The following is a 13,443-nucleotide window of genomic DNA, read 5'->3' as shown; positions in this document are numbered from 1 at the left end:
TCACTATAATTTTATTGCTGAACGCGATTTGAAGGTATGGAAGATAAGTACTCATGATAATCCAGCTTATATGATGACAAAGCCAGTTCCTACCAATAAGTTAGAGCTTTGAACAGACTAGTTGGTATTTCTTACTAGTCCAATGGACTTTGACGCACAAGGTGTTTATGCCTATTTGGATGGAGTTATTCACTTTCTTCGACTACTAGAGGGAATTTGTCTCAAGGTGGAGACTGTTAAATTGTGATCCAAATTCTAGTACCGTGCTGGAATAAACATAGTACAACCGGTTGGGCATTGCATTGATGTCAGCGCGTACAAGTACAACTCGTTTACTTGTCTTCTAAGGACTCTCATGTATTGCCCTCGTATATACCCATGTAGTCGCACATAAAGACGGTCGGTCGTCTCGTGCTTGTAATACTCCTCCATCATAGTGATGCGTGATGACCCACAAGTATATGGGGTCAATTGTAGCCTTTTCGATAAGTAAGAGTGTCGAACCCAACGAGGAGCAGAAGGAAATGACAAGTGATTTTCAGCTAGGTATTGTCTGCAAGTGCTAAAATTGTAAGTAGCGGAGTAGTTTGATAGCAAGATAATTTGTAATGAGCAAGTAACGATAGTAGTAACAAAACTGCAGCAAGGTATCCCAGTCCTTTTGAGGCAAAGGACATTCCAAAATGGTCTCTTATGATAAGCAAAGTGTTCTTGAGGGTACACGGGAATTTCATCTAGTCACTCTCATCATGTTGGCTTAATGCGCGTTCGGTACTTTGATAATTTGATATGTGGGTGGACCGGTGCTTAAGTGCTGTTCTTACTTGAACAAACCTCCTACTTACGATTAACCCTCTCACAAGCATTTGTAACTACGAGAAAAGTATTAAGAACAAATTCTAACCATATCATTAAACTTTTCGATCCAGTCAGTCCCTTACAGACTAGCGCATAAACTGGGGTTTAAGCTTCTGTCACTCTTGCAACCCACCATCTAATAACTACTCCACAATGCATTCCCTTAGGCCCAAATATGGTGAAGTGTCATGTAGTCGACGTTCACATGACACCACTAAGAGAATGACAACATACATATCATCAAAATATCGAACACATATCAAGTTGACATGATTACTTGCAACATGATTTCTCCCGTGACCTCAAGAACGAAAGTAACTACTCATAAATGATAAACATGCTCAAGATCACAGGGGTGTTAAATAGCATAATGTATCTGAACATATAATCTTCCACCAAATAAACCATATAGTAATCAACTACAAGATGTAATCAACAGTACTAGTCACCCACAAGCACCAATCTATAGTTTTGGTACAAAGATTGAACACAACAGATGAACTAGGGTTTGAGAGGAGTTGGTGTTGTTGAAGATGTTGATGAATATAGCCCTCGCCAAGATGGGAGAGTTGTTGGTGATGATGATGATGATGATTCCCCCCTCCGGGAGGGAAGTTCCCTGGCGGAATCGCTCTGACGGAGGGCAAAAGTGCTCTTGCCCAAGTTCCGCCTCGAGGCAGTGGTGCTTTGTCCCGAAAGTCCTCTCCTTATTTTTTTTATAGCTCAAAATGACTTATATACCAGAAGAGGGGCACCGGATGTGGGCTGAGGAGGGCAGCACCCACCAGGGCGCGCCTGGGCCTCCTAGCGCGCCCAGTGGATTGTGCCCACCTAGTGGCCCCCCTCTGGTACTTATTTGCTCCAATATTCATTAATTATTTCATAAAAAATCCTCAGGAAGTTTCAGCTCATTTGGAGTTGTGCAGAATAGGTAGCTTGACGTAGCTTTTTCAGGTCCAGATTTCCAGCTTCCAGAATTCTCCCCCTTGGTGCATACCTTGCATATTATGAGAGAAAAGGAATTAGAATTACTCCAAAAAGCATTATTATACAATAAAACAACATAAATAACAGTAGGAAAACAAGATGCAAAATGGGCGTATCAATCCCCCAAGCTTAGACGTCGCTTGTCCTCAAGCGAAAACCGAAATCAAAAAACATGTCCACATGCTTAGAGAGAGAGAGAGGTGTCAATAAAAACAAAAATACGGACATAGCAACATCATGTGACTTATTATAACAACAACAAACTTTAACATAATACTTTTATCACAAAACTTTATCACAAACTTCTCATGAACAAGTGACAATTCATCACAACGTCGAAGTATAAAACATAAATTCTATTGGAAACCAACAAACTATGTTCTCAGTCAACTTTGCAACTACAATTCATCATCTTTTCAGGAAGGATCACGTATCGGAGCCTTTAGGCAAGTCCACATACTCAACCATCATTTAGTCTTCTATAATTGCTAACACTCACCGCGTACACATGAGCAAAACGTTTCAGCCGGACACATAGAAAGATAGGGGCTTATAGTTTCGCCTCCCAACGCACTCGCCTCAAGGGTGATGTCAACAATAATAACTCATGCTACCCATATTCAACAGGATATATGTGCCTAGATCTTTCCTCACCACATGATGCTTGCCAGAGGAGAAAAAAAGGAATAGAGAGAAAAACTTTGACTCTTGCATGAAAGTAAATACATGAAAGTAAAAGATAGGCCCTTCGCAGAGGGAAGCAGAGGTTGCCATGTGCTTTTTTGTTTGAATGCTCAACCCCTTAGTGCAAGAGAACATCACATTATATTGCCCCTTGTGATGGCAACCTTTTTTATGCAGTCTGTCACTTTTATTCTTCACCATCACAAGTTTGTACAACGCTCAGTTTTCCCTTTCACTGAATGATCTCACACTTTTAGAAGCAATTTTTATTGCCCTTTTTGCACCGATGACAACTTAGTTGAAGAATCTTACTCAATCCATAGGTAGGTATGGCGGACTCTCAAACAAGATAGGGTTTAAGGGTTTTGGATGCACAAGTAGTATCTCTACTTAGTGTGGAGTTTTTGGCTAGCAAAGATAAGGGCAAGCACCACATGTTGAAGGATCTATGACAATATAACTTCTGTGTGAATATGAACAAACATAAATCATTAAGTTGTCTTCCTTGTCCAACGTCAACAATTTTGGCATATAATATTTTGATGGGTGCTCACAATCATAAAAGATTTCCATGATAGTGTATTTATATGTGAATCTTCTCTTCCCTTATTAATTCTTTCATGAGTTGCATCATTGACCAATGCTATGTTTGTCAATCTACAATAAAATTTTCTACTTATACTTTTCCTTGTGTAATGTCAACACTTACCATGAGATTAGCACATGATCTTTTTCTTTTATTTCCTTTCTCTTTTATTGAAGCAAGAGAGATAAAGAAGGCAAAACTAAAACTAAACTTTATTATATATCTCGCACACGATTACAAATATTGGTCACTAAGCAAACTCACAAAAAGAAAGGATCGAACTAAACTTTTATTCAACTAATAGAAAAAGATAAACATGGATCAAACTAAGAAAGTAAAGGCAACAGATAGTGGAGATGATACGATACCGGGGCACCTCCCCCAAGCTTGGCGAAAGCCAAGGGGAGTGCCCATACCGACACTCAGTTTTCTCTTGGTGGTGAGGAAGAAGGTGGTGGTGATGAACTAGAAGGTTTCCTGTCCTCGGGTTTCCACGGTAGAGGCTCACCATCATAAGAGTAGGAGTGAGTCTCCCGAATCCTGCAACTGGCAGTCAAACTCATACCTTTAAACCTTGTCTCATATTCAAAGACTTGGCTTTGAAGGTCGTGGATCTGGCTATGGAGGAATTGATTTGCTCGTTGAGGGAGAAGATGATGTCCCTGATGGACTTGCCATCCACCTTGAGATCATGGGTGTAGTCCTCGATCATGAGGTGATTGGCATTAAGTCCATGTTCCACCATCCCCTTGCACCTGAAGATGACCTGCTCCATAGCTTCAAGCTTGGCATCCACGGATCCCGTCCCCTTGGGTCCTTGCACATCGCGGATGTGCTGCACCCCATCGTGCATCTGGATAGCTTGAGGGTGCTGCATCACCTCCCGCAGATATAGGTTGATGACGTTGTCGAAGAACTTGGGGGAGCTTGAAGCGGCCATGATGGATTGGATCTAACAGAAAAAACAGCAATAAAAGAAAACAGGAGATTTCTCCATGATACGGAGGTCAATAGGTTCGGGAGGTATATATAGATTTTTTTTCTTGGGGAACAAGCAGAACAGAAGAAAAACGGAGTCCGGAAAGTACCTAAGTTGGGCACAGCCTGCGCCCTGGTGTATCGTGCCCACCAGGGTCACTTTCCTAGAAGTTTCTTTTTTTTCCTAATTTTTTAAATATTCCAAATCTGACAAAAAATTGCGGATTTTTCGGAGTCCGTTTACTTACGGTACCACATACCTCCCTTTTTTCATGATTCTGGAGTGTTCCGGAAGGTTTCCTTTATGTGTTCTTTAGGTGACAAAGTTTGAATAATATTGCTTTCAACATTAATGGGCGTACCAGAGATATAGTGTTTTATTCGTTGCCCATTGACAACCTTTGGGTTAGTACCTTCGGCATTATTTATTTTGATAGCTCCGAATCGATAGACCTCCTCAATGACATAGGGTCCTTCCCATTTGGAGAGGAGTTTTCCTGCAAAGAATCTGAAACGAGAGTTGTACAAAAGAACATATTCTCCAACTTTGAACTCACGCTTTTGGATTCTTTTGTCATGCCATCTTTAACTTTTTCTTTGAATAACTATGCATTTTCATAAGCCTGGGTTCTCCATTCATCTAATGAGCTAATATCAAATAGCCTCTTCTCACCAGCAAGTTTGAAATCATAATTGAGTTCTTTAATTGCCCAATATGCTTTATGTTCTAACTCAAGAGGCAAATGACAAGCTTTTCCATAAACCATTTTATATGGAGACATACCCATAGGATTTTTATAAGATGATCTATAAGCCCAAAGTGCATCATCTAATTTGTTAGACCAATTCTTCTGGGACCTATTGACAGTATTTTGTAAGATTAGTTTTATTTCTCTATTACTAAGTTCAACTTGACCACTAGACTGAGGATGATAATGTGATGCAATTCTATGGTCAACATCAGACTTAGCAAGCATTGTACGGAAATCACCATGAATAAAGTGTGAACCACCATCAGTCATTAAATATCTAGGGACTCCAAACCTTGGGAAAATAACGTCCTTCAGCATTTTAATAGAGATGTTGTGATCATCACTACTGGTTGGAATAGCTTCTACCCACTTAGTAACATAATCAACAGCAACCAAAATATGTGTATACCCATTAGAGGAAGGAAAAGGTCCCATGAAATCAAATCCACAAACATCAAATGGTTTAACTGCAAGTGAATAATTCATAGGCATTTCTTGACGCTTACCGATATTAACTATTCTTTGGCATTCATCACAAGAGGAAACAAACTTACGAGCATCCTTGAAGAGAGTAGGCCAATAAAAAGCAGATTGCAATACCTTATGAGCGGTTCTATCTCCCACATGTTGTCCTCCATAAGCTTCAGAGTGACGTTTCCATAGGATTTGTTCCTGTTCATGCTCAGGTACACAACGTCTAATAATAACATCTATTCCTTCTTTATAAAGATGTGGGTCATCCCAAAGGTAATGTCTTAAATCATATAAGAATTTATTATTTTGTTGGTATGTAAAGCTAGGTGGTATGTATTTAGCAACTAATTAGCATGGTCAACATATCAAGGTGTACTATTAGAAACATTTATTGCAGCTACTTGTTCATCAGGAAAGCTATCATTAATAGGTTATGGGTCATCAAGAATATTTTCAAGCCTAGACAAGTTATCAACTACGGGGTTTTCTGCCCCTTTCCTATCAGTAATATGCAAATAAATTCTTGTAGCAGAAAAACCCACCTAATGAGTCTAGGTTTAGCATCTTTCTTTTCCATAAGTTATTTTATAACAACATGATCGGTGTGAACAATTACTTTAGAATCAACAATGTAAGATCTGAATTTATCACAGGCAGACACCACTGCTAAGAATTTTTTTCAGTAGTAGCAAAGTTTTGTTGAGCACTTTCTAGAGTTTTACTAGCATAATGAATAACATTCAGTTTCTTATCAACTCTTTGTCGTAGAACAACACCAACAACATAATCACTAGCATCACACATAATCTCAAAAGGCAAGTTCCAATCAGGTGGTTGAACAACAGGTGCAGTAATTAAGGCTGTCTTTAGTGTTTCAAAGGCTTCCAAACAATCATCGTCAAACACAAATGCAATATCCTTTTGCAAAAGATTCGTAAGAGGCCTAGAAATTTTAGAAAAGTCTTTGATAAACCTCCTATAGAAACCAACATGGCCAAGGAAACTACGAATACCTTTGATATCTTTAGGACATGGCATTTTCTCAATTGCATCAACCTTGGTTTTATCCACCTCAATGCCTCTCTCGGAAATTTTATGGCCCAAAACAATACCTTCATTAACCATAAAAAGGCACTTCTCCCAATTCAAGACAATATTTGTTTCTTCACATCTCTGCAAAACTCCATCAAGATTGGTTAAAAAAATCATCAAAAGTCTTCCCATAAACAGAAAAGTCATCCATGAAAACCTCAACAATCTTTTCACAAAAACCAGAGAATATAGCAGTCATACATCTTTGAAAGGTAGCAGGTGCATTACATAAACCAAAATGCATACATCTATAAGCAAAAGTTCCAAAAGGACAAGTAAAAGTGGTCTTTTCTTGATCAGATTGTAAAACAGGTATTTGTGAAAAACCAGAATATCCATCAAGAAAGAAAAAGTGTGTACTTAGATAATCTTTCTAACATTTGATCAATAAAAGGCAGAGGGTAATTGAGGGAGTCCTGGATTAGGGGGTGTCCGGATAGCCGAACTATCACCGTTGGCCGGACTCCTGGACTATGAAGATACAAGATTGAAGACTTCGTCCCATGTCCGGATGGGACTTTCCTTGGCGTGGAAGGCAAGCTTGGCGATACGGATATGTATATCTCCTACCATTGTAACCAACTCTGTGTAACCCTAACCGTCTCCCTTGTCTATATAAACCGGAGGGTTTTAGTCCGTAGGACGAACAACAATCATACCATAGGCTAGCTTCTAGGGTTTAGCCTCTTCGATCTCGTGGTAGATCTACTCTTGTACTACCCATATCATCAATATCAATCAAGCAGGAGTAGGGTTTTACCTCCATCGAGAGGGCCCGAACCTGGGTAAAAACATCGTGTCCCTTGTCTCCTGTTACCATCCGCCTAGACGCACGGTTCGGGACCCCCTACCCGAGATCCGCCGGTTTTGACACCGACATCGGTGCTTTCATTGAGAGTTCCTCTATGTCGTCACCTTTAGGCCCGATGGCTCCTTCGATCATCAACAACGACGTGGTCTAGGGTGAGACTTTTCTCCCTGGACAGATCTTCGTATTTGGCGGCTTTGCACTGCGGGCCAATTCACTTGGCCATTTGGAGCAGATCGAAAGCTACGCCCCTGGCCATCAGGTCAGATTTGGGAGTTTGAACTACACGGCTGACATCCGCGGAGACTTGATCTTCGACGGATTCGAGCCACAGCCAAGTGCGCCGCACTATCTCGATGGGTATGATCTAGCTCTGCCGCCGAACAGTGCCTTGGACGCCGCACTAGTGTCCGCTCTGACCCTTAGCTCGGAGCCGACTTCGCCGATTGAGGACGAGTGGCTGGACACCACCTCGGGGGCTACGATCTCTACGGCGATTGAGCCGAACACCATCCCTGTCCTTTGCAAAGCCCGTGACTCCGAGGTGCCGGACTCCTCTCCGGACTCCGAACCTCCCGCGCCCCTGCCAATCAAATCCGATTGGGCGCCGGTTACGGAGTTCACTGCTGCGGACATCTTTCAGCACTCGCCCTTTGGCGACATCCTAAATTCACTAAAGTCTCTCTCTTTATCAGCAGAGCCCTGTCCGGACTACGGTCAGGAAGGTTGGGCTGCGGACGACGAAGAAATTCAACGCCCACCCACCACCCACTTTGTCGCCACTGTCGATGATTTAACCGACATGCTCGACTTCGACTCTGAAGACATCGACGGTATGGACGACGATGCAGGAGACAACCAAGAACCAGCGCCCATAGGGCACTAGAAGGCCACCTCGTCATACTATATATACATGGTGGACAACCCAAAAGATGGGAATGGCAATGGAACAGCGGAGGATGACCCCTCCAAGAAACAGCCCAAGCGCCGGCGTCAGCGGCGCCACTCTAAATCCCGCCACGGCAAAAACGGTGATTCCGGCATGGGAGATAATAACACCCCGGACAGTGTCGAAGACAACCCCCTCCAGCAGGATTCAGCACAGGAGGAGGGAGAAGCCAGCCCTCATGATAGAGCCGCAGACAAAGAGGTAGAGGACGATAATTATATGCCTCCCTCCGAAGATGAAGCAAGCCTCGACGACACTGAATTTGTCGTGCTCGAGGATCCCGTCGAACAAGCGCGTTTCAAACGCAGGCTTATGGCCACGGCAAGCAGCCTCAAGAAAAACATCAGCAACTTATAGCTGACTATCGGTGTCAAAACCGGCGGATCTCGGGTAGGGGGTCCCTAATTGTGCTTCTAGGCGGATGGTGACAGGAGACAAGGGACACAATGTTTTACCCAGGTTCGTGCCCTCTTGATGGAGGTAAAACCCTACATCCTGCTTGATTGATATTGATGATGTGGGTATTACAAGACTAGATCTACCACGAGATCAAGGAGGCTAAACCCTAGAAGCTAGCCTATGGTATGATTGTTGTAATCGTTGTTGTCCTACGGACTAAAGCCATCCGGTTTATATAGATACCGGAGAGGGCTAGGGTTACATAGAGTCGGTTACAATGGTAGGAGATCTACATATCCGTATCGCCAAGCTTGCCTTCCACGCCAAGGAAAGTCCCATCCGGACACGGGACGAAGTCTTCAATCTTGTATCTTCATAGTCTTGGAGTCCGGCCGATGATGATAGTTCGGCTATCCGGACACCCCCTAGTCCAGGACTCCCTTAGTAGCCCCCGAACCAGGCTTCAATGACGACGAGTCCGGCGTGTATATTGTCTTCGGCGTTGCAAGGCGGGTTCTCCTTCAAATTTCATGTACCTGCCGAATAGTGTCTGGCTTCCTTATAAATGTTGCGCTCCTCGGCTTGTACGCCCAATAATGGCCCTCTTCCACGTGTCGTATGTATGCAAAAAGCCAGGGCATTTTTATGTTTTACCCCCTAGCCGTGCGAACGAGCCTCTTATAAGAGAGGTGAGGATCTAGATCCAACTCACACCATTCTCCTTCCGCAAGAACTCATCGAAGCGCCTCTGACAAAAAATCCATTCCATCATGGATAGTCGACGCGGCTCCTCCTCTCGCGCTCCCAACCCACAGCCGGGAGATTGGGGGAGGTGCTCAGTTCCACACTGCGAGCTAGTGACGCTCCAAACCGAGGGATATACGATCCGGACTGGCCACCGTCAGGGGCGGAAAGCAGGCGGAGAGCGCCCCCAACCCTTCCAAAGGAGAGCGGGTGTGCTTCGTCCCTTACCTAATAAGGGGACTCGGATTTCCCATACATCCGTTTCTTTGGGGGCTCTTGGAGTTTTACGGACTCCAGCTTCACCACCTTACGCCTGCCTCCATCCTGCACATCGTGGGCTTTGTAACTCTTTGCGAGTTGTTCTTGGGCATCGATCCCCATTTCACGCTATGGAAGAGATTGTTTTGGCTCATTCCCCGTTCTCACGAGGGGTCGATATATCAAGTGGGCGGAGCCAAAATATGGCGCATCGCCGGGACCGGATATCTATCCGTTACCCCGAAGAAGGCGTCCGAAGACTGGCCTTCGGAATGGTTCTATATTGAGGACGCCCCTCTGCCGGATCCAGTTCGGATCGGCCTCCCGGAGTTCAGCAACGCTCCCTTGAAGAAACGCCTGAGTTGGCGCCCGCGGAGCCCTCAATGGGAGGATGATGGGAGCGTCCATTATCTGATGGGCCGGATTAAGTTACTGGCCCACTCCAGCTTGACCATGATCGGAGTCATGGCCACGTGCGTTATGCAAGGGGTGCAGCCGCTCCAATATAGGGGCCACCCCATGTGGGATTTTAACGGGGAAGATGACGCCACCCAACATGGCCGCAAAGGGCCGGGATCAGCCGCTGATCTAGTAAAGATCCTGTCCGGCTTGTACAAGGGGGAGAAGGAGGACTTCCTCCGCACGAGTCCATTGAATGGATTCTCCATGAATAACCCTCGGAGCTGGGTAAGCGGACGCTTATCTATCCGATCCATATTTCCAAAGTCAAGTGTCTTACTTTGTGACGTTGGTGCAGGAGCTGCGCCAGGACGTGGAGGGCATTCAAAGCCTGACTCCACAGCCCGAGGATCCAGGACAATCCCTTGATCCGGCCTCCGAAGAGGATCCGGACATAAAGGTGGAGCTGATTGACGGGGTGTTCCACCAACTTAGCATGGATAATGCTCTAGTCGCCATTACGGCTGACTACCCCGGTTTATCTCTGGCTTCCCAGGTGACTACGACCGGAGTCCTGGCATCATCATTTGATCCATGCTCATTTCTGACCATCATATATCGATGGGGCATCGCAGGAGGCGCCTTTAAGGCGGGAAGCCGAACCCGCGGCGGCTGACCAACAAGGGTCAGCTCGGCCCTGCAGGCGGAAAAGGAGTGCGGCGCGAATCAAAACTTCGCCGCAACGGTACAGCGCACCGCCGTTTTTAAGGGAAAAATCTCTAGGAGTTTTATTAATGCTCATGACTTTTCCAGGAGAAAGAGCGCTCGCCGGACAGTGTCCGGAGAGGTTGCCAATCGAGCCTCCGCCAGCCATGCTCCAACACGTGGTCTGGAAGGGGAGGCGAACACAAGGCATGAACCGGATGCTCCTCGAATGGAGGATGTCGACAGGCTGTCCGCCACCAGGAATGAGGTGGAGAGCGCCATGAATCACAGGCGTCGCTGGACAGCTCTTCGTGACGCGTGTTTCTCCCCGGAGGCGTTTAATGCTTTTAATGTGGGAGACGCGCACCTCCGTGCTGCTCAAGATGGTTTAACCAGAGCCATGGAGCAGTATGTGAAGGACATACGGGTAAGGAATTCTAATAGTTATATATGCCAGTAGCCCCCGAGACTTAAAATAGTTAGAATAACTGATTTAAGGATCATTCGTTATGCAGGATCTTACAGAGAAGAATACCCACTTGTCCCAGGAGCTTCAAGAGCGCAAGGCTCAACTTGAGGCCGCACTGTCCGCCATAGGGGGATCTACAGAGACCCCCGCTGGTAATACATACTTCGAAAAGATAAGTAGTTAATAAAGTGCGGTGTGTGCATAAATCTGACAATAATATTGCAGAGGGTGCCGGACTAGATCCGGACAAGCAACAACTACTGTGCCAGCTGAAGGCCGGTGAGAGGGTGCTTATGAAGGTGCAGCAGGAGAGAAACAAGCTCCAAGATGCCCACACCCAGCTGGGAGAAGAGCTGAAAGGTGTTCGGGCCCAGCTGTCTGGCTCCGTGAAGGAGAATCAGCGGCTTCGTCGTGGCATTTATAGTAAGTGCTTGAGCAAACTCCTTTGAAAAGAAGAGTTCAGCGAGGAAGTTGATTGACATAAATGTGTCTTTAGGTGTGCTCACAGGTCGCCCTGCGGAGGAAATGCCCAGTTCAACGGGTCACCAACTCCCCGAGCTGATGCAACTTCACGGACGTGTTTGGCAAGCGATGAATGGCGTCACCCAGGCCTTATGGCCATCCGTCTCCCTACCCGAAAGCCTTGAAGGACTTGCCGAGAAGCTGCAGGGAGCACGGCAGCGCTTCCATCTGTGGAAGATATCGGCCTGTCGTCAAGGCTCCAGGGAGGCCTGGGCCATGGTAAAGACGTTGTACAAGAAGGCGGATCCGAACCACATGGCCGAGGTCGGACCTGTGGGGCCCGATGGGAAGGAGATCCCTGTGAGCTTAATGTACGGCCAAGTAGATTTGGCCGCTAAGTATTCCCAACAGGACTGTAAATTAGACAGCCTGTTAGACAGGATTGAAGAGGAGTACAATAAGTCAATTTGACGATGTATTTTAAAATGACATGTAAAATGCCTTCTAGCTGGATTGTAGATCGTTTGTCTTTGCCGACCTTTTCGCTTCAACCTCGGGACCCTAGAGTCCGGAGTGTGTCCGAATACCTTCTCGGCTATGAAAAAGAACCGGGGCATGCATGGAGACCAGGCGTAGGGGTCATTAGTGCTTTATCAGACTAGTGCCCAACTAGTTATGTTATACTACATGGTTAGTAAGAAACATCTTCCAAGGAGAATGGTTCCGTTAGGGGTTCCTTTCCCTGGGAGGCATGCCCTAAGGTGCATGTCCGTACTGCGAAGATAGCAGAAAAAGCATATGGGGGCGGATAAGTTAAATAAGTAATAAATCATCTTTCAAGTCACCGACCGAATATTCCCTTAAGAACGCTAGCTTTCGGCTTCACCCAGTCTGAGGTACACATCCGGCTGACCCGGCAGTAACAATCGCAGAGGTGCTCCCTTTACCTCCTAGCCGAACAATCGGGAACGTAGGGGTAAGCACAGGAGCCAGGCAATCCAGCTTGGCCAAAACTTAAGTCATATCGATGCATATAATGGTGAATAAAAGGTACATGTGGAAGCATGACACATGTGTTGGGCATGAAGCCCGTATAAATAAGCTTCTGTCAAAGAAGCCCCCAGGTATAATGAGTGCTTGGAGCACATCAAGCATGTGCGAACAATGCGCAAATTAGCCTATCGAAGGCTTTTACTAAAAAAAAGTGGGAAGAAGGAGGGGGCCAAGAGACAGTGAAAATGTAAACGGTGGACGGAGGAGGGAGACGAACTCTGAGTCCAGTGCTAGGCGTAGAATCTTCGGAGACGGGCTGCGTTCCATGGGTTCGGCTCGAGTCGGTTGTCAGATGCGTTACGTAGACGGTATGCTCCGCCGGTTAGGACTTGGTCGAATATGAAGGGACCTTCCCACTTGGGCTTAAGTTTGTCCTTTTTCTTGTCCGACAGGCGTAGAACAAGTTCGCCAACATTGTAAGTTTTGGCCCGTACTTCCCTACTTTGATATCTTCGAGCCTGCTGCTCATAGAATGCGGAACGAGCTTTTGCCACGTCCCGCTCCACCTCTAAGGCGTCCAAACTGTCCTGCCGATCCAGCTCGGCTTCTCTTTCTTCGTACATGCGCACGCGAGGTGAGTCATGAATTGTATCGCAGGGCAGAACTGCCTCTGCGCCGTACACCATAAAAAATGGTGTGAACCCGGTAGTGCGGTTTGGCATGGTCCGCAGCCCCCAGAGTACGGAGTCGAGCTCCTCTACCCAGTGCGTGTTAGATTCCTTGAGGGACCGCACTAGTCTGGGTTTGATGCCACTCATGATTAGACCGTTTGCTCGTTCGACTTGA

The sequence above is a fragment of the Triticum aestivum genome, chromosome 6B, assembly GCF_018294505.1.
Source record: "Triticum aestivum cultivar Chinese Spring chromosome 6B, IWGSC CS RefSeq v2.1, whole genome shotgun sequence".
Lineage (NCBI taxonomy): Eukaryota > Viridiplantae > Streptophyta > Magnoliopsida > Poales > Poaceae > Triticum > Triticum aestivum.
Note: the sequence above shows the minus strand (reverse complement) of the source record.